Genomic DNA, 23,208 nt, shown 5'->3' on the forward strand with positions numbered 1-23,208 from the left:
ATTATCACAATGTTCGAGCGAACAACAGCTAAGGGCAGCTAGCTATACACTGACAAGAGAACAAAAACACCATAAATTAATTCACGAAGTCATGATCATGCCATTGATTTATTTATGGTTTTATAAAAAATCATAGTTATTTTTTCGATGAATAATTCTCCTGGAGTAAAATATTTGTTGTACTTAAATTCCAAACTAAACATTAAACTAGACAAGTCTTATGGGCTGGAATATTTTGCCAGAGAGAGCATAGATCAGAAGCCTTACAATATTGAGTAAATTAATGTTAATCAAATTCAGACATTCAGATTCCTCAACACGTGGGTACATAAAAGATCAATAATCTGAACGTGCTTCAGTTTAATGAGGATTCTGACATATTTAGAGTACTGGTTGTCACGGAGGAGATTATGGCAATAAGAAATTGACGTTATTATTATTATAGTGGAATTGATTATGACATAGTGGCATCAACAAATGTGAATTTGAATAATGATGAAGCTGATGATTGTGAGGTGAATGTATGGATGCAAGAGAATGTGAATGGTGTGGACTGAAACAGCCATAATTTTAAGGTTGATGATGGGTGTCGTAAGCATTATGATACTGCTGAAGGGGTCATGTTGGAGTTAGTGGTGTCATTTTCTAGCTAGTAGTGATTTTTAAACTTTCTCTTCTCCATTTCATGTGTTCACTATTTCACACCTAACTGAAAAGGTGCCAGCATTTTCAAATTAAAAAAGAAAGAAAGAAGTGAACTGATGAATAAACTTACAAGTTTATTCACTGTATTTAAAATTAATGCTAAAATAAGGCAGGCTATTAAAATGAGTTACTAATTGACTCTATTTGAAATTTTGAAAATCAAATTTTTTCTTTAATTATTTAATCTCCCACGATATTATGGCACAGTTTTGTAATCCTTATTTTGTCTTGCAGTACACTTACACTTGCACTATATGTAGCAGAAAAAGAGCCAAATGGCAAAGAGTGAAGACATAGAAAACATGGAACGAAACATAACCGAACTATTATGGGGACCAGGCAAGCCATGCGAGGTCAATATTTGAGAGATACATGGAGGTGCTTGTGACCCATAGCGAAAGGACGTGCCTTTTTCTAGTTGATCTAATTATTCAAAATCGGCATGTGTGTTGACTATAGAAAAACCCTTGTCTGTAGTACTAGTGGACAAATGCAACACGAACACACAATCTGATTCTCTTTTTTTCTTTTCTTTTTTTTTTCCATTTTATTTCATTTTTTGTATGGTACAATTAAGGGTTTGTAATTGACTAGCTAGTGGTATAATCTTCTAATTCTTTTTAAACAAAACTAAGAAAATTCATTTAGAAGAAGAAAAAGCACGAGTCAGTTTTGATAGTGATGGATATATACACATATTTAGGACAATTTTTAATTTAAGTAAGCCCATATTTTTTTAAGAGAGAAAGAAATTTAAGAAAGTGGAAGAAGAATATGTATATTAAATAAACTACCACAGAATCCATCGCTTTATGCGAAATGATAAGGTTTTAGACGTGTAAGTGGAAAAACAAAAAGTGAAATGACACAAAAAGATTGAAGACAAGATCCGGGGAAGAAGAACTTAATTCACATTCTGCAGTCTTTTAATGTTCTCCATGATCCGTTTCATTGTTCTTTCTATATCCAAAACACTGACTTTTTGATCCTTAAAATTATTTTTGTTATTTGTCTTTGCAGTTTTACCCCTTTGTATTGGGATACAAGCATGCCCTAAGCTTTTGGATTCCCATATTCAAGCCTACAAATTAATAAATATTTGTTTGTGCTAGTCCTTTTATCCAAACAGGAACATATAGGTTCCTCGCTATATAATTATGGTGTATTGATAGCACAAGCTTTAGATTCCCATTAAAATTGTAGAATATTTTTTTTGTGGTCACTCCATTGGCTACTTCTTAGATTTCCTTTTGATTACAAATTGCAGAATGACGTGAAAAGATCAAATAGAATAGAGGAGGAAATATCTGAATTCTCGATCTTTTCAACTTACTTAATGGTATATATGACCTTTTTTTTGTTCTTGTTCCTCTTGCATTGAAATAACTTTTTCATCCTCTTAAATGCATATTTTATCTATCTTTCCACCTCATATAGATTTATAGTATCTAATTCAAAGCCAAAAAGGAGAACACAATTATTCTCCTAGTATAAAATTTTCACTAAGCATATACAGTTACCCTTTGTGGTCTCATCATCATTGGGTGCTAATCAATTCATCCCAAATGATGTCTTCCAATTACAATTTATAGCAAACTATACATCAACATTGTTATGTTAATATTTAATTTGCCCTTTTCAAAATTTACTTTTTTTCTATATTCATAACCATCCACATTTGGCTTAACAAAGGGTTTCCAATATTCTTTTGTGATAGAAGAATCGCATTTTGTTAAAAATAAATGTAGTGTGTGTGGACAAAGAAGCTAAACTTTAATTTAGCTGTGCCGGTCACGGGTGATGTTTACCTTCCATGTTCTAACCGCAACCTCGAGCCACGAGAAGACATGTATCTTAGGTCCACAGTGCAAATTCTTATTCAAGAGAGCTGGATTTTGTGGCTGTAATATGCTTTTTGATACCGACTTGCCCACTTCTAGGTTTGCTATTGCACATAATTATAGCCACCTTGACTTTATTCTTAAGCTATCAACTTGGTTGATGATTCTCTTTCAATGTGGCACACAATTTGCTGGTACACAAACTTGATTAACTTTGGTTTTTCCACAAGCTAAAATGACCTCTTCAAGAGCTGGCTTGCCCACGACTTTGTGATTAGAGAGAGACATGAGACATTACCTGAAAACTTTAATTTTCTTTGTGAATTTTTAAAATTAATAAGCTACTGTCACACATATTTTTCCGTTTAAAATTAATTATTGTTAACATTTTTAAAAAGAATTATATATTTTAAATATTGATAAACTTATTTTAAAAAAATTATTCAAAGTTTGTGAGACATTTAGTTTGTATATATTTTTAAAAAAGTTCTTAAAAAAAGAAAATTGGTATAAAAAATAAATTAAACCTTTTTATAATTTAAAAATAATTGATCTACTTATAGTTTAAAAAATATTTGTAAAAGCTTCTGGAAAATAAAAAAGTATAAATTAACTTGAACTTATTAAAAATGTTTAATTATTCTACTACTTGATTTTTTACATATAAATATTTATTGAAAATTTTATCTAAACTGAGTCAATGTAAAACAATATTAATTAATATTTTAAACATTTAGCAAGATTTAAAAAATATTAATTAAATTAATTATCAATAAGTAATTAATTCAAGTGATATATATATAATTTTTAATGAAAAAATCATTTGAATTAAAAAATTGTATATTTAAAAAAGGTATTAAAATAATAAATTTTATCTTAGAATAAATATTTTGCTTTTGAATAAATTGCTTCATGTATTAAAGATAGAAAAAGAATGAAAATGTATTATCTTGTTATGTAAGTGAGTTGGAAAGTTACTTAAGCGGGACCTAATGATATAATTATAATAATTGAAGTGATCGACCAAACGGAGCAAAATATACTGTGACATGTCCTTTCGGCCGGTTTTAGTTGACAGCGTTGACTATCCTTCTATCAAATTCAGTGACTTCATCAAAATATATTATTTAAAAATTTGTAATCCACATGATTGGAATCTAACTGATTTTCTATTTTCATTTTTTTATGTTCATGATAAATAATATGATAGAATTGTTACAAGTGCAATCGATATTTTTAAACATTTTTATATTGACTTGCAAGATAAATATAGAGTTTAAATTAAATTTTACCATTTTTATTTGATCAATTATATTGTTTTTATGTAAAATTAATAACTCTTATATAAAATATTATAATAGACTCTCCAAAAATGGATAAATTAATTCTAAATCTTAAATTTCATAAATTTGCATCTTTGATAACTTTTATAAACATTTAATTTATTAAATTATGTAAAATTATCTGAATATCCATATTCATGTATACTAAATCTTGAATAACATATATATTCTTAAATATTGAATCTAATAGTAAAATTTTTACTTTGAATAGCATACTGATAATTAAACTAGAATATGATAAAGATGTTTGATAGTTTTTAAACTATAGAAAATTTTGTAAACTTCATCAATTTTATAAAAAAAGTTTATCAACTTTAATATATGAACAGTGAAAATTTAATTTTCTATCGTAAAATCACTTTGCCATGCATATTAATGAGCATTTTGAAAAGATTCAAATTTGAAATTTAAACTGATGACCCCTTTAATTAAATTAGCTAAACCTCTAAAGGTGTGGGAGACATGATTATATAACTATATTGGCAACCTACATAGAGAGACAAAATCTTGGGCAGATAGAGTTAATCAAAGACACTCAATCTTTGAAGGTCAAGGGCACCCACCGCAGAGTTGTTTATTTTAAAACCTTTTAGGCATAGAATACACATGAAAGAAGCAAGGCATATGTGCCCTAGTCAGGTTTAGGTAACGACAACAAATAGTGCCCCACTCCTGCAATTAACTCAAAGTCCAAGTTGGTGCCTGAAAACGACTCTTTATTCTCCACAGCAAATTCCAATAGTAATTGACTTAAGAACACTAATTAAGATGCTTTCTAATAATTGAGAACATTTAGATATTTAGTTATTGGAAGAATAAAAGAATAGATTTAGACTCTTCAATTTTATTTTCATAATTCAAATTTAAAATGGATATATAATTAAATGATTAATTGTGTGTTTGTTTCTTCATTTTTAAAGACCGTTTCTATTTGGCTGTGTAATTTAAATTTATACTTCTTACGATATTTGAAAATTAGAATGATTTTTATTAGATACACACGTGTGTGATGTGTAAAATATTATAAAATCCTCACTTGATAAATATAAAAGATTTATTTTTTTTAAAAGAGATGTTTAAGTACCAAATATATAATTCTTTCAACTATAATATTTTATTTTAAATTTTGATATTATTGTTGGTCTAATAAATTTTATATTGCCAAGTAATTAAGATTTACGGTGAATATAGTTTTCATACAGAAAATAAATATTTTTGTTGATATAACAATTTATAATTAGAAAATAGTGTAATTATTTCTTTTACATTATTAATGGGTTTAAACTAAATTATAATTATTTTATACACATAATTTTTAAAATTAAATAAGGGATTACATAGTTAAAATATTAGAACACCTGACTAAATTAAAATCAATAACAGTAATTATTTATTAATTTCTATCTAAATAGCAAAGTAACAACCTCAAAGGTTATTGAAAGAAGATTTATACAATGAATGATAAGCAAAATGTCTATGTATTGAAAATCATGTCAGAATATATTAAAAATTACAAAGAAAAAGAGAACTTATTGACATCTGTGTTACTTTGATGGAGAAAACAAATACTTTCTTAAATTCAATAAAAAAACAATTTTACAGTTACTTTATAAGTTAAATAAAGTTGTTAAATTAAAAAAATTTAATTAATCCAAAATTTTCTTTCTCCTTTAAATTTCTTAAATTTGGAGAAGTTAAAATTAAGTAAAGAATAATTTTAATCCCTCTCTCTTCCATTTAGAAAAATCATTTCCTCTCCTCTTCCCTTTATTTTCGTCTAATTAAAAGACTGTGTAATCAATATGTTAGCTTAGAATACCAGCACCAATTAATATGTTAGAATCTCATTTTTCTTCATATTTTTTGAATTGATGATATTATATAGTTATGTCCCATTCGCCTTGCTAAGTTGAATTCCGTACCTTGTCTCTAGATATTTTATGTTAATTTCATTAACTGGATCTTCATACAATGAAACTTTTCCTTCTCTCGTATATATTCTTGAATAATATTAATTATGAAAATATAATTTTGTTAATATAAATTTTAATATGTCAATATAAAATAATTCGTAGAATAACAATACGAATGTATTTAAGTTTTCAGAAAATGGTTAAAATATACAATAAATTTAACCAAGTATAATTTAGATTATTTATTGTATTTAATTATATATTTAATAAGACAAAAGTAAAGATTATATAAAGCTTTTGTTACGAAAATATTTTTGAGATAACTCAAATTAAATTAACCTAATCAAATTATAGTTGATCAATCACACATGGATATAGTTAATATACTTAAGTAGAAAGTCTTGTGTTTAAATTTTATTATGTATAAAATAATAATAATAATAATAATAATAATAATGATACATATTGGAATATTTTATAATAGTAAGTTTGAAACTCAGATAGAACAGGATTAACGAATCGATCCAAACAAAATATTTATTATTGGGACATGGCAGGTAGACTGGATTTGCAGGCCAAGTTGTACGTACCATCTTATATTCCTAAATATAATTATTTTTAAAATTTGTTTCATTATGTTGTAATTTTTTCAACTCAATATAAATTTCTTTGAAATTATATAATAATATGTCTTATATTTTTCTTTCAAGTTAATATAAGAATTTATTGATTTATAACATTATTATGTAAATTAAGAAAAAAATACATAATATTTTTGAAAAAATTATTGTGATTTTTATGATCTGAATTTTTAAATAAAAGTATTTTTCATAAAAAATTAAATAAACGGAAGTATTTTTAAAATTTATTTTTTATTATATCAAAATTTTTATATTAGGTACTTATTTTTTAATTCTTCATTAATTTTTAAAAAAAATATGATATCAATTTTACGAGTACAGGTGAACAATTTTTTTATACTAAAAAAATAATTTTGATCATATAATTATATATAATTACTTATAATCAATTTTTAAATAATCATATGACTTTTAAAATATCATACAATTTAATATTTTATAATTAAATTTAATAATTAAGAATTATTCCTCTCAATCCTATATTAAATACTCGATTCTCAATCTAATAGTTAATAAGTGTATGTTTTATTGAAGTTTTAGCAAAGTTCGTTCTGTTTTTTTAAGGGGAATGACAACTTATTTGACTTAATCTATTTTGTATTATTCTGCAACTGATCATTGGTTTACGTATTTGTTATAACATTTTAAGCCCTATTTTACATAATTTCATGAAGAAAGTGAAAAATCTCCAAAGACGATAATTTATTAGTGATTATACTGATAGCCTAAAAGATAATTTATTTAACGAAAAACAGTTCTCAGATTTTGTTTATGTGTGAGTCCATGCAAACCGAACAAAGAGGGAAAGGTAAAAGGAATCAATGCTTCCTTACAGTGGGTAGAAATTAATGGTATGACCGACAAGTGTGTAAATTACTTACACGTTAGGATAAAAGCGTAAGTAAATGACTTTTAATATATTTTTTAACATAACTTTTAGTCAAAAAGTTACTTACAATTCTCAAACAAATGTATATTAAAAATGAAAGAATTGTTATTATATGTGGTGGAAACAAATTATTACTAAGCACTTGGAAAAATATAATTTGATTCTAGAAGAACTGGAGATGACAAACGAGCCAGCAAAGAGAGGACTCACATTTCCACTATGAAGTATTGAGAAATCGTAATTAATAGGCCATTGCAGAAGCATTGGTGGGACCAAAAGCCAAATCTCTTTATCTTCCTTAAAAATTTGGAGAAAAGAAAAAAGGAATGGAAAGTTCAAAACTTAAAGGCTTTGGTATATAAGCTTTTGAGTGTGCTCATACGTGGCGAGGGCCGACATCGAAAAGCCTCGTAAGCTTTTGATTATTGGTCATGAAAATGAATTGTGGTGGTTGGTGGATTATTCACGTGTTACAAAATCACTCGTTAAACACTGTTTTCATCTAAATCATAATTAATGGTTATTGTATTTCAGAGGATCCAGATATCAATAGATATGGTTGGTGGATGCAAGTATAATCAGCCAAGTTGATTTTTTTGTACGCAAATTCTCACCTCATTTACTTTTAGATAAATATTTTAATTAAGGTGAATTGGGATTGGTTTATTTTACACAATTGATTATTTTTTTTAAAAAAGTTATTCCAGAGCTGTACTATAATTGTCATTGAATAGAGTTTTAATTTTGATAGTTATTGAGTTATAACACATCTCTATTAAAAGTATTGAAATGGTTGCGATAATTAGTTGAGAGCGTTAATAAATTTTATTCAATTTTGAATATAGGAAACAATTTTGACACATATAACTCAGATGGATATTGCATGGCTATTATAATACGTCACATGCAACCCTTTCCGGGAGGATATGCACACTTATACAGTCATTCCCCAGCACTATGCATGCACGCAGGAGTTTCTTAATTTGGAAAATAAAATTTTAATTTAAGCTAGGTTCTGATGATTTTTAAAAATAATTTTTATTTTTAAGTTATTTAATATTACTTATTTTTACTCTAACATTTGTATCAATAATTTTTTTTATTTCTAATATAAATATTTAATAAAAATCTTATGTAAATAAAAACTGAATTGAATCCGATTCCTACGGACTAGAAAACAAATGGAATAGGAAAACCCTATAAGACGAATGCATGAAAGAGATGATAAGGAAGAATATCTTCTTTCCACAGAAACATAGGTATATAAATAACTATCCACTTTGAAAAGCTTCAGGCAATTATCGGCGTATATTCCTTCTCAATTTGATTTAAATCAGTCAATTGTCACATTAAAATTGTTTTTTTCCTCTTACGTGCACATATCTTTATCAGAAAATGTATATCAAATCAAGAAACAACCAATCGAACAAACAATATAGATTATAAAATTGAAATTGCAATTTTATTCTCGTTAAGCTGATTTAAACGCATTTAATTACTTATACTCTCCTTATCAATCTTTTCATTTTCTCTAGCTCCATCATATCACCTATTCATTTATCGTCTCATTCCAAGTTCTATCTGCTGTTAGGTGTTATTTCAAAAGGAAAATACTTCTCTAAAACATTTGTTCTCTCTAAAATAACTACTGGTGCTTATATTAAAAATTCAGACAAATAACAACTACAACAGTTATGCCAATCTCCATGAGAGAGAAAGGGGAGAAATAAAATATATAGATGTAGAACGACTTGTGAGACTTATTTGATAACATTTTTAGACTTGTGAGACTCATTCAAGCAACTTCACATAGTAATATGGTTAGAAATGCTCTTGAGATTCAAATCCTTCGTGTTGCAAGTAAAATTAGTCTAGACTCTAGTTAGCTTTTACATAGCAAGATACGCCATTTTGAAAGACTCGTTTCTGCTTTAAAAATTTGTTTAAGTTATTTCATAGGATAAATAATCACATTTTAAGTGGACTAATGTAATTTTTTAACTGTTAATTTTGAATATAAATGTTTATGACCTGGTATAATGAACATTCTTAACCGTTTGCAACTGATGATTACACGTTCAGTAGTAGTACACGAAAAAAAAGGTGGTATCGGAGTATCGGACCCAGTAATCCATACCTTGAGTCATGTGTGTACGTTTGTATATATGTTTTGAATGCCACATAATGCAAAAGGGAGTTACGTGGGACTAAGGTCTCTCCCGAAGACTCTTAGAGAGTTATAAATGTATGCTGTTGTTGACAGTTATACCTTCTTTTCATGCTGATTCTCAATCTAGTAATCTCCCAAACTCTTCATCATCAAATTTGATGTTGTTATTTCCTTTTATTGCCAGCATTTAATGCTCCTTATAATCCTCTTGAGAAGCATCACCATCTTTTGACCAGTTTAGCATGGTCGGTGGGGAGTGGATAAGAGATTAATCTCACAGTTTCTATGAGTTTCGGTGACAATATATCTTGATTAGGTAGACCATTTGAGGAGAAAATTCAGAATCTATATGGTCCTACAATGGTATACTTTAATTTATGAATCAACAAATACGTGGAACATGAATACCCTTTACATCTGTCTCAATTACCTTTCTGTTGTCAATGAGTCAAGTAATTATAACGATCGAGGGACCCTATAAGCTGGTTCCAACAATATACTGTTGAAGATAATGTAATAAATTTACTTCTTATCGCACCGTTTGAAGCTGTAGATTGTACAACATTCATCATAAGTGCACCACCTATGTATGTAATTGCGCGCTGGTGCAATTAACTTTCCCTTTTGACTATAGTGGGTATACATTTTGAAAAACATATGGATAATGTAGAAAACATGTCGGTAGAGATTAGTTCATCTAAAAAGAAAACATTATTTTCCGTTAAAATTATTTTGGAAAGGATCATCACAGTAGAACGGTTTACATTGTTGTTTTTAATCCTCCAATTTAAAATGACAAGTTATTATCCTCTCTTGGAAGATGAATTTTATCTGTAGCAAACAGATAAAAAGATGAATTTTTTTGATGTACCAAACAGGGAATTGTATCTGTACGAATTTTTTGGGCTAGGATGAAGAAGCAAAAATAGTATAGGATACCTAGCAGTCATGGGAATTTATGGCGACAAAAGCCCCTGAAATAATTGCAGTTTAAGGATGCAGCAGGTGAATATCTTACAAGGAGCAAGACTTCAATTCTGGAAACAAAAATTGAACCATAATTTAGCAAATGCCCGTTCATTGATTAATCATTGTTATATCTGTGAAGTTAAATTTACAAGAATGCACAATAAGAATTATAAATATTTTTTCAGTTTTTACTTTGACTAATTGAGAAAATGAAAACGTTACTTTCCAACGAGTAAAACACGTAAAAACACATCGGCAGGAAACAAAAAACAGATGTGTTCGTATACCTCTTATTTTGCAAAACAATCATACCTTTTTAAACACTCTGAAGAGCATATCTATCTCTATATATTAAATTTAAATACTTCTTTTGAAATGACAATAATTTTAAGAATTAGTTATCATAAAAAATATTTTTAGGAATTATTTTCTTTTATCATGTGCATTCTCTTATATTAAGTTTTTAATATCATGATTATTTTTATTATTTTAAATGACTTTTTTAATTTTAAATTTAAATATTGATATAATGTATCAAATTAATGATATCTTTTTAATAGGAAAACTGAATTTTGAAATTATTAATTAAAAATTTTATCTCATCTTATTTAATGAGATAAAATATTTATTATTTTTTAATTTATAAATTTGAAATACAATTATATAATACATTCTTCATTTATTTTTTTAACAATAACATTTATACACTGCACGATAAGTATATTATAATAATTAATATACAGGAATCTTATCATTAAAGCTTTGATATTAACGAACGTTTAAAACGAGCTATAGGATGCTTAATTAATGGTAAACATTAGCGTAAAACGGGCCTCAATATTCGTTACAAACATTTTTGGGTTGTTGGGATTCGTGGATTCATGCATATAATAAGGGTTTCCCAATTGATCTGAAAATGAGGCTAAGGCTGATGATCGTGACATAGCAAATAAAGATGACATATTGATCTCTAATTGCTCTGACACTTAAGTACATGTGAAAAATAAGGAAAGATATTAGTGATGTAGCCTTTAGCATAGTATTCTCATCATCAATCAAATCCAAGTTGTCTCAGAGGAGAGACGTGATTGATTTGCAAGGGATACATAAATATGCCATACAATATCTGATGCGAATTAACAAGTTGTCAATTGGCATGCATTATGCACAGGAGAAGCAGGTGCTCTATACTTAGTTTAACAATGACATAAAATTCTTGGTACAATACTTGTATATACTAAATATGTTGGAGATGAAATCGTAGCATCTGACGTATAGTACCTGTTTGGTGCACTTAATTGTATTATTCATGGTAACAAAGAATCTGCATTATGTTGACAAATATATATCATGTGGCCATGACAGAACGGGTGTCTGGGCTATAGTTTCTTTCGTATCAGGTTCTCTCAGTTGTGGGCACAACTCACTGTTGGGTTGTTTGCCTTCCATATGAAGACTTTAGTGGCAATTTCTTAGGAGGTAAGTTAGGTATTTTTTGAATTATGTTGTACATGTGATATCTATGTTCTTCACTTATCTTATCTGCCTCAGCTGTTTCTGTTTCTTGCATTGGGAAGGGTTCAGCCACCGCCACTTAATCCTCTCAGCACCACGCGTACGGTGGCTGAGATACCCACAAAGTAACTTCTATGCCCATAGTTGGTGTATCAGACGGGGTTATGCTATTTAAGTTAAAAGAGTAACATACAGTGAGTTCATTGATAAATTGAAAAGTAGTCAAATGCGATCTTTTTTAACTACTTTAACTGTTTAAATTACCAAAATTTAATATTACTATGATATTATTAAAATTTATTTTTTTATATATGCATTATAAAAATATATCACACAACTTAAAAGAGCACTTAAAGCTATTTTAATTCAAATTTTTAAAAATTATTTTCTATTTCTTTTATCCAATTATTTATTGGATTCAAGTAACTTATTATTATTATTATTATTGGTTAAATTAAATTACTTATTGAATTGTGATTAATAACACTTTCTTTCGGGAAAGATGGCATGGGGATGCAGTACTGTGCACTTGGAATAAGATTCTTTTTTATTATAAATTAATATATTTCACAAGAGTAGACATGTATCATACGTAATAAATAATATTTTTTAATTGAACTAATAAAATTTTAATTTCTAGTTCAATATGAATAATTTTAAATTGAATTAGTAATAATTAAATATATCTTTTTATAAAATATATTATATATTTTATAATATAAAATTATAAGAAATAATTAAATGATATATATATATATATACACAATTTTTTTAGAAAAATATTTTAAGATTTAAAAAGTATTATATATAAATTTTAAAAAAATCTAACACTGATTCACTAATTTTAACCAATTTATTTTGGACAAATGACATTTAGTTGTTCGATTCAATTTTTAAAATTAGGTTATATAAGGAGAGAAAGTTTTTATCTTGTAACAAACTATTTTGATGAATTATGTAAATAACTAAATATCGACTAAACAGGTTGGGTGAGTGTGATGGGTTGGCTAAGGCATTGCTTGGGAAATTAAGAGGGTCAAGTCAAGAACGCATCAAGGCTTTCTCTTCTAATTGCACTGTCCAACAAGAAAAAAGAAAAATGAGAAAAGTGGGGCTCTCCTACAGGATATGGTACCCACTTTTTCATGTCCCTTTCTCTTTCCTATTAGGTGGTATAATCTTAATCTCACTTGGAGAAGATTTAAGTCCTCAAGGAAGGTTGAGAGTGATGTGAAATCTTCTTCACCTCATCAGAGAAATCAATATTAAGTTTCTGGCCATTAACAACTAAATTAACAAAAATCAATTTTTGGGTTTTCACACCATTCATACAATTAAGAAAGTATCGAAGGAAAAAATAAAAATCAAACCTTTTATCATGTGAAAATTTTTCCAGGTTTTCATCCCCTTGTGATAGAACTATGTTATCTGATGTTGAAACACAAGGTAGATTGTGATTTCTAGGAACTAAAATATTCTAATTTGGGTCCTGGTATCCATATATCCTCTTCATTGTTCATCAATAATCTTCCTTTCCCCAACATGCCCCATGCTCTCAAGACTTCCAATATAGATACACCAACCCCGTTTCACTATAATTTAAAGTGTATAATTAATTTCAATTAAAAAGAATTTTGATTTATTTTATTTTTATAAATAAAAAAACATACTTAGAAGTTCCTCTAAATTAATTAACGTTAAAAACATAATGATGATATAAAGGTTCCAAAATGGTTAGACAAAGGACTATTTCGTTTACACAAAATAGTTAGACATAATCATTTTAATTTTGATTTTGTGGTTGAAAGCTCTGATATACTGATCTTGCGTAACGAATTTTACAAAGAAAATTCTAATGAAAACAGTGCATTGAAATCGAAGTGTGCGATACTGCTGACAGCAGTTGGTGTAATGTTAAATGTCAAATTACAAACGACGCAAGAGGATCAAAACCACGGAGCTTTCCATTCCAGTTATGGTGAGAATTTTCTGAAAGCAAATGTTACGTGCAAAGGATATTTTTCAATTTCATATTTTATTATAAACACGATTTGATGAGAATTATTTTGACATTAAAGTTTGAATTATATGTTAGATAGAAAAATAATTGTTTCTCACATCTTTTGTTCCAATTCTAATTTGACTTTAACAAGGAACTAAACATGCCACTAATAAAATGTTTTTCAATTCATTAAAAACAAGTGATTTTGTTTTTACAAACAGTTTTTCTTTTTTACAGAAAATAAATAAACATTTCTCGTTTAGACTATGACTTTTATGACATCACTTTTCTCTAGAAAGTGAATAAACATTTCTCGTTGTTCCCAGGCATTGAAGAAGGCAGCAAATTAATATAGCCTTCCCATTCGTTGTAAAATCAAGACATGACTGGAGACCTTATTATTTCATTAATTACAATCGGTTTTATTTCAATTTTTTTAATATTAAGGTTAAAAATAGTATAAATTTTATTAAAAAATTGATAAGATATTAAGATTTACAAAACTCCTTTAAAATTAAGAAAATATATATGTCAAAGGAAGTGGAAGAGGCCCTTCAACCTTTGTTATCAATTATTACTTGACTAATTAAACGATGAAGTTATATAATAAGTTAAGATATCGTAGATTGATTAGAAATATGAATAAAATGTTTTCTTTTATAAAACTTTCTTATTTTTTCTTTTTTAAGCTAAGTTTTGATAATGAATTAGGTTTTATTTATTAATATGGTACTAGAGTATGTTATATCTGCCCATTCTCCAATCCATCTAAAGCCACATGATCAGCTTTGAATTAGCCTAGCTGAAAGAGACAGTTAAAATATTGTACAGAACATGCACAAGTTAAATTAATATTTTAAAGTGAACTGAGGGGAATTTCAGCTGTTGATTTTATTTTATTTTATATAAAATGTTGAGAAAAAAATGCTTATGACATGTTAGTGGCAGATTCTTTATGATTTGTCGATTCTAAAAAACAAAACACTCTTTGAAAAGTGATATAGAAATTAACATTTTAAAAAGTGAACCAATAACAAGCAATAAGTTGTTAGCATATTTCTCTTTAAACCATGCATTTACATTATTTTTTTATTTTTTCTTTTTATAAAAAATACTTCTATGATATAATTTTTATATATTTGTTTCAAAAGTATTCTTTCTAAACTACTTTTTTTAAAAAAGGTTTTAATTATCTAAATTTTTTAACATTTTAATTAAAAGTAAAATCTTGATTCTAAATTGAACAACTAGTCCATAGATTGTAATAAACTAGTCCCACAAGTGCTAAGCCAACTTAATTAGCAAGAAGTTGGACACAGGCCCTTTTTGCTGCCAAACAGCCTACCTCCATTTATGCCTCATCCCCATACTCACTTTTATCCTCCTCCTTACACCTGCCTCCTAATTGTGCTTCTCACAAATGATTCACCATTCCCCTTCTTTTAGCTATTTCTATGTATCTTGATGTCAGGTTGAAATTACTTGTTTATGCCTATGTGCTAAAAGGGACATGCAGTTAAAAATAATTCCCCTTTTTTCTGATTTTTTTTCTCCTCATGCTCCAATTTTTTAATTGTGAGGACATCTTAATGTAACATCCCAAATTCCATTTGGTTAGCCTTTTCTATGAAACTTTCCTATTCTAGCTCTCAAGTGAATGTTCTTTGTACATTATTAAAGTAACAGAGAATCAGGTCTGGAGCATATATACACTGATAGAAACAAGCAACTAGCTGTCAAATCTTTTCGGAACTTCTTGTGCTTCAGCATAGGATCTTTCTACAGTCTTGATACATGCATGTCGCCATAATAACCTTACAAACTTGTCATGGTTATTAAGAAAAGATAATGCCAAGACAAACAAAAAAAAGGCAAATTATATTGATGCATGCATGCAAATAGATTTTTTCCCCAAAGTCTAAGCCTAAGATTCCAAATTCAGAGATCAATTTACACTCATCATTATAAAAAATGAAACCAGTGTTTAAGTGAACAACTAATATTTGGGAATAAACCTTACATATGGGCATGACATATACTTGATTTTAAATCATAAAGAGATTTATTTTAAATGATGTCATATTTTAAAGATATTTTTGAAAGTTGGAGTTTATGGAAAAGGATAGAGGAGAGGAAAGTAATCATTTTATTTTTAAATTAAGAAAGTTAAGTAAAATTTATAAAAATAAATAAAATATTAACACATGAAATTTATATTAATATATTATTTTTTATTTAAAAATTATAAAATGAATAATATTTGTTAAAAATAAAAATCTTACCTTCCCATCCTCTTCTTTCTTTAACTCTCAAACACATCTTAAGAGATTGTTTGGAAAAAAGAGTTTTAAAAAATAAAGGAAAAGATAATAATTTTTTTTATTTTTAATAAACATATATTAATTTAATAATTTTTTAAAATTAAAAGTGTAAAATGATAAATTAGTATATATATAATTTATTAATATTTTATTTATTATTATAAACCTTGTATAATCTATAAACTTGAAAATAAATAAATTTTTTCTCTAAAATATTTTTTTTTAAATAACTCTCAAGACCGTCAAATAAGTTAATGTTAATAGTTGGTAGAAGCATGATACAAATGTATATGTAATACAAATATTAATGTTGCTGCGATGTGGGCAATTAACTCGGATAAAACAATGCCTGGCTATATGACCTCACCTTTTAGCAGGGCATCGTAACATTTTTCAAATCTCCCCCTTTTACTCTAGTTATATTTTTATTATAATGATATTTAAATGATTTTATTTTAGTATGTTGTTGATATAAAGATTTATATATTGTTAATTAATTAAAATATATCATAGATATAATTTTTATAGTAATTATTATCACAGAAATTAATATTTTTATATAATAATTCACGATTTAGTGTTTACACATCATAATATTTAAATTTTATTTTAAACATAAAATTATACCACATATCACTTTCATTTTTATTCTCTACTTATCACTTTTTCCTTGCATTGACTCATGAAATATTAATTAATGGATATGTATTTGTGCAAGAATTATCACGCCTTGAATTATGTTGGTATAGCAAAGGCAATAGCATGTAAAGTAAAATTTCAAGATCGAATTATTAATTAATTAGTGCACTACGTATGATGACAAAGATATACATATATAATCAACAGAACTTTTGCAAGATCTGTGTCTTTCGCTCCAATTCTTCATTAAAAGAATATATTATTGTACATAAATGATTTGCTAAATGATAAGGCAACATTTTTAATAAGTTTTTTAAAAGTAAAATAGAGTTTAATTTTTAATATATCATCAATTTAATTCTTTTACATGTTATTAATCAATTTAAAATTACTTTAAATATGATTCCTAAATAATTATTATAAAATTAATTATTAAATAGTAATTAAAAATATGTATACTATAAATATATTTTAATTAAATTCAAACAAAAACACGTACGTGGTAGCATAGAATTTGTATGGGTTTGGAACATCTTATCCACAGCCATTTAAATCTCACTGATTGACCAATTTTCAACCCAGCAGCACTTAACCAGTGTACTTAATTAACGAATCCGAACACGATTTTTTTAATATACTTTTAATTATATATTAAATTTTTATTAAAAATATAAAAATACTGAAGAAACATATTAATTTAAAAGAATGTTATTTGTAGATTTTTTAATAAATTTTAAATATATTAAAAAAAATTGTGTTAAATAACGTATTATTAGCGTTTCTCTAATAACATTTGCTGTTAAACTGTCATTTAAATTTAAATATTTTACATATAATTATACAGGTGTAGATCAATTGCGTAGATTTTAACTTCCCGTTCAATTTCTTTTAATTTTTCAGTTTCATTTTCATTCAGATTTTTTTTTACTTATTTTTATTTTTTGTTTGCTTTAACAATATACTGTCTTATATTTTATAATTTAGTGCTTTTAAATGGTAAAAAATATTATTAAGTTATTTAAATATTTTAACTTATATTGAAATACATAAAATGATACTTAGTAATATCAATTACAATAGTACCTTTGTATTAAATATAATAATAAAATATTAATTAAATAGTTGCTATTATAATGATATTTTTATGTTATTTTAACACCGTAATTAATGTAGATATCTCAATATTCTTAATAATTGATAAATATATTTTATCATACATTTTATCCACTTATAACATGTTATCATGACTTATATAAAATGATAATGCTATCATTTTATTGTTTCACATACAATCCATTAGTTTCTTGTTTTTAATTATATGTTGGTATAAATTTAGAAGATGCATTATGAATTTACTATTTAATAAAGATAAATAAATATAACTAATTTCAAGTAAATGTTTTTTTTCCCTACATTATATATCTTTCACGCTAAATTATTATATTTAAATTAAAAAGAATAACCTGTCATTGAGCAGAATTTTAGTTTAACATATAATTTGAGTTTGAATTTTATTAAATACAATTGTGTTAAATATATAATAATTTTTTTTATTGTTCATAATAGTTTAACAATTTTACTTAAGGATAAATCAATTAATTATTTAAAATTTAAAACAAACATTATTAATCAACCCGATGCTTAGTTCTGAAAATAACTATTATAATTTATTATTATTATTATTATTATTATTATGGTATTGTTGTTATACATAATGTTGTTCTAATTATAAAATAAGTAATATATATATATATATATATATATATACTTATATTTGAACGGTTAATTTTAATAGAAAGTTACATAAAAAAAATAAAAAAATTTATAATAATTATTTTAGAGTGCCTGTTTTTTTTATATTGAAAATAATGTTAGTTGAGTCATATGTTGAAAAAACTTTTCCTTCAATTTTCTTATTTAGTTTAATCGTTAATTTCTAGCTTGTAATTTCTCTTTTACCTTTGTTTTAAGTATTCATTAAAAAAGAATACCATGATTTACTAATTCGATTTTGATATATTTTAATTATTTAGTTTTGATGCTTATATGCTTATTGTTAGTCTAGAACATACGTATAAATGGTAATGGTAAACTTGAAATCAAATTTTTTCTAAAAAATAATTAATTATTATAAAGCTCATGTTATGGATATAATATGAGAATTAAACACTTATATTATTTATTCTTTTTATAACATGTGAGATTAATTAATCCAACTGTTTGTTTAAAATTTTTTATTAAATATATTAATTTTATAAAACTTATATAAAAGTAAAATTAATAAATACTTCATTGTGTTATTTTATTTTAATGAATAATATATTTTTAATATAAAAAATAGTAAATTTTGGATAACTTAAAAAGTTTAACATGTATAATCATAAAGGTAATATAAGATAATTTATACATAATCATAAAAATGGATGTCGGTTGGTAGATATTATTTACTTTTTCACATGCTGTGTATAGATTTTCCTTACCTTATGTGCATGAATGAGGGATCGTGATCTTGAAAAATTATCTAATTTATCATACAATATGCATAGTTCCTCTTCTCAAATAGAGTTAATGCGTGTCGAAATGTCACATTAGATTTGTTTTTTCTAAACCAGGAAGATAGATATCTTTAACGGATAAGGTATACATCAAACAAAGAAACAACGAAAGAAACGAACGAAACATGTGTATGATCAAATTCAAACTGCAATTTTGTTCTTATTATTGTTAAGTCGGTGCAAACGCGTTTGGTTGATTAGACTCCTCATCAATCTCGTCATTTTGTCAAGAATCACTAAATGTTCATAATTTATTACCTCGTTTGCAATTCAATCTGCACTAAAATGTTGTAACGATACCAAATTATTTTCTCTGGGAACTATTGCACTTTTTTTACTTTTGACAACCTGTGTCAAAGTTTTTATCTAGGTAATATAACCGTCAACCACTTCAATTACATATTTAAAGTCAGAGTTAAGATAGTAAATGTTTAATAAAATAGACTAGAAAAAACATCTTCAATTATTTTGGACAACCTAAAAATATTTCATATGTTGTTGAAGGCAGTTACGTGGAAGTCTCTTGCGAATGAAGGTGGAGAGTTAACTTCATTTTCTGTTGATGACAGTTATATGGCGTTTCAAACCTGGCAATCTTTGAGCTTTTCATTATTTTGGATCATGTTATTATTATTTTTCTTTTTCTGATCAGCGTTTGGATAATGTTATTAATTTCCTCTAATGCTAAAAATTAGTACTCTCATACTCAAGAGAAGCACATCACTAACTTTTGACTAGTTTAGCATTGTCCGTGGGAATTAGATAAGAGATTAATCACAGTTTCTATGGATTTTGATGATATTTCTTGATTAGGTAGACTAAATTGAGGAAATTTTTCAGAACATGGTCCTACAATGATATTCTTTATTTATGGATCAAAACAATACGTGGAGCATGGGTGTCATTTCTTTTTATCTGTCTACATTACCTTTCTATCAATGAGTCAATTTTTGAAGAGGGATCCTGATCCAATTCCAACAATTTAGGCTTTGTTTGTTCTTATGTTGGATCAATTTTGAAACTCCTTTTCTTCTTCGACAAAATGTATTGGAAATTTTGTTTTCATGTTGAGAAAAAGTAATTAGAAAACAAAATTCTTCTATAAATTTTATTGAGAACATTAAGTTGTATTACAAATTTACTGTTAAGATAAAAATTTCCAAATATAATTATTTTTTACTTCAAATTAATTAGTTTTAACTAAAATAGATTTTACAGATTTAAGAATGTTCAAATCAAATTTATAAACATTCACCCAAACACACTTTACTCTATCTGTTTCTCAAAATATTGTTATAGAAAATTTGTTTTATTTTAATTTATGTCATTTTAGAAAATTTAAGAATAATTATTAGTTTTATTTATATGTCATTTGAATTTATACGATAGATATTAATAATTAATAAATTGATAATATTTCGTATTTTTTCATTAAAGAATATTTAATCAAAGTAATTATATTTGCCTATAATGAAACTATTCCATAGTTTTTCAATACATACATTGAGGCACGTGAACTACGTACGATGATGATGAATATTTTTAATTAGTTGATATATGCGCAAACTAGCTCATCAGATACCACTTAACTGTGATAAGAAAAAACATTTCAGTTGAAACCACAACAGCATTCTTTCTAATAATTGTTTCAACTATTTTTTTTTAAAGGAGAAAACGATTTTCATCTTTGTGAAGAGGCATTTTGTTGATGCACAAAACAGAGAGTTTTAGCTTGAAGAATTTATTGGATTTGGACGTGGTTTATGAAAAAAGATAGAAGCAGTTTATATAGAAATTTAATTCAATATTAGATTTAAGTAAATCGTGACCGTTTATTTATAATTACATGATCAAGATTTAGTATGCTCATAACACTTCATGTACACACACCCATTGTTAACCAAATCATAAGAATGAATTGTTTATTATAAATGTTTGATCACGATGTCGTGTATACACTTAATTTTATATAAAGAGAGATTTTGTAATTTAGCTAGTAATGGACTCAGCAATTGCCCCTAAAAGCATATAAGTCCATCCTTAATTTTAGTTTATGCATAAGTTAGCTTAATTATAAAAAAACCTCTTACAAACCAAATGTAATTGTAATATATACTTAATTCAAGGAAATTTTAATAGCCATTTATTTATAAATTGTTGTAAAAAAAAAAAACACTTAATTATCAGAATAAAGCTTTGATACTAAGAAACATTTACAACGAACTATAGGATGCTTATAGATCATTCTTCGCATAAAAGATCTCTATCTTCCAAACTTTGGTGGGTTGCTGAGATTTGACAAAGCATGCAAGGGCTTCACCAACTGATCTAAGAATCACAAGCAGAGGCTGATTAAAACTCATGATTAACAACTAATTAGAAAAAACACATCAACCTCTAAAAGGTCCATTTTTAATTGTTAAAATATCTCACATTAAATTTAGTTAGTTTTTGAGAGTAAGGTCTCATCTATTTTTAATATGGTATCAAACTATGCAGGTGATAGGAGAGGATCTAAATCCAATACATTTATGGGCTAGTCTCTTTCGCTATAGAAATAGTATTCTTATCATCAATGGAATCAAATTGTGAGAGAGGAGAGACGTCGATTGTGATGCAAGGATGATATATACCATTTATTAAATCCTATGCTATGGAGCTGTCTTTAGCATCCATAACTTCGATGTTGACATGAAATTCTTGGCTACGATTCATGTATATACTAGGCTGAGATGAAATCTCACGTTATAAGTAGAATATATAGCCTTTGATGTAGAATTAAATATGCACAATTGACACAAGAATCTCTCAACCATCACAGAATTGATCTCTGGGCTAGTTTCTTTCGTATCAAGTTCTCTCAGCAGTGGGCGCAGCTAGTGCTTTGTCTCAATATGAATACTTGAAAGCTAATTTCTTTGGAACTAAGTATTTCTAAGGCATCTTCACGTATACATCACTAGGAATTTGATGGGTTAAAGTTTCTTACGATTACAAAATGAAGTTACTGGACATATATACCCAGCTCCTATATACCAAAAAACCATCAACAAGATGTATAACTAAGCCCACAATCTGACTCTCATTCGAAACATGGAGATTTCAAAACATGTTAGGAAGTAATGACAGGTTAAAACATTAGCTTCTTGTCACTTTTGTTTCTTGATAATGAAAAGCTATACGTGAATCATTGACTAAGATGTAATTAAAATCTTAGTTATAAAATTAGGTTCTACTCCACGGATGAATCAATCATGTGACCGGTCCGAATAAATTATTGAATCGATCGTGCAATTGAATTGGTATAAACCAGATTAGATCAGGTTAAATTAGTGTGAACCAAATTCAGGTTCAGTTTTGCAAAATATTACAAAATTTAGTGGGTGAAATTTGAACTTATAACGTAATAATTAACTCTAATAACATCACCTATTGCGCCCTATCAATATGTTAGTTATAATGTTGTATTGTACACACACACACAGAAAATTCAGTCAGTTTGTCAACGACTCATTAGTTGAATTAATAATTCAATGTCTTGATCAAGTCAATGACCAAATCAAATTTTATTACACTAATTAAAACATAGAAAACGCTTTGAACATCAAAATGAAAATTGATAAATGATGATGATTATGAACATGACCGGTTTCATAGTCTCAATATTGTGGCTCTATTAAAAGCCACCTGCTCATCTACGAGGTT

Source organism: Abrus precatorius, unplaced genomic scaffold (genome assembly GCF_003935025.1).
Source record: "Abrus precatorius isolate BTA unplaced genomic scaffold, Abrus_2018 Scaffold7, whole genome shotgun sequence".
NCBI classification, from domain to species: Eukaryota; Viridiplantae; Streptophyta; class Magnoliopsida; order Fabales; family Fabaceae; genus Abrus; species Abrus precatorius.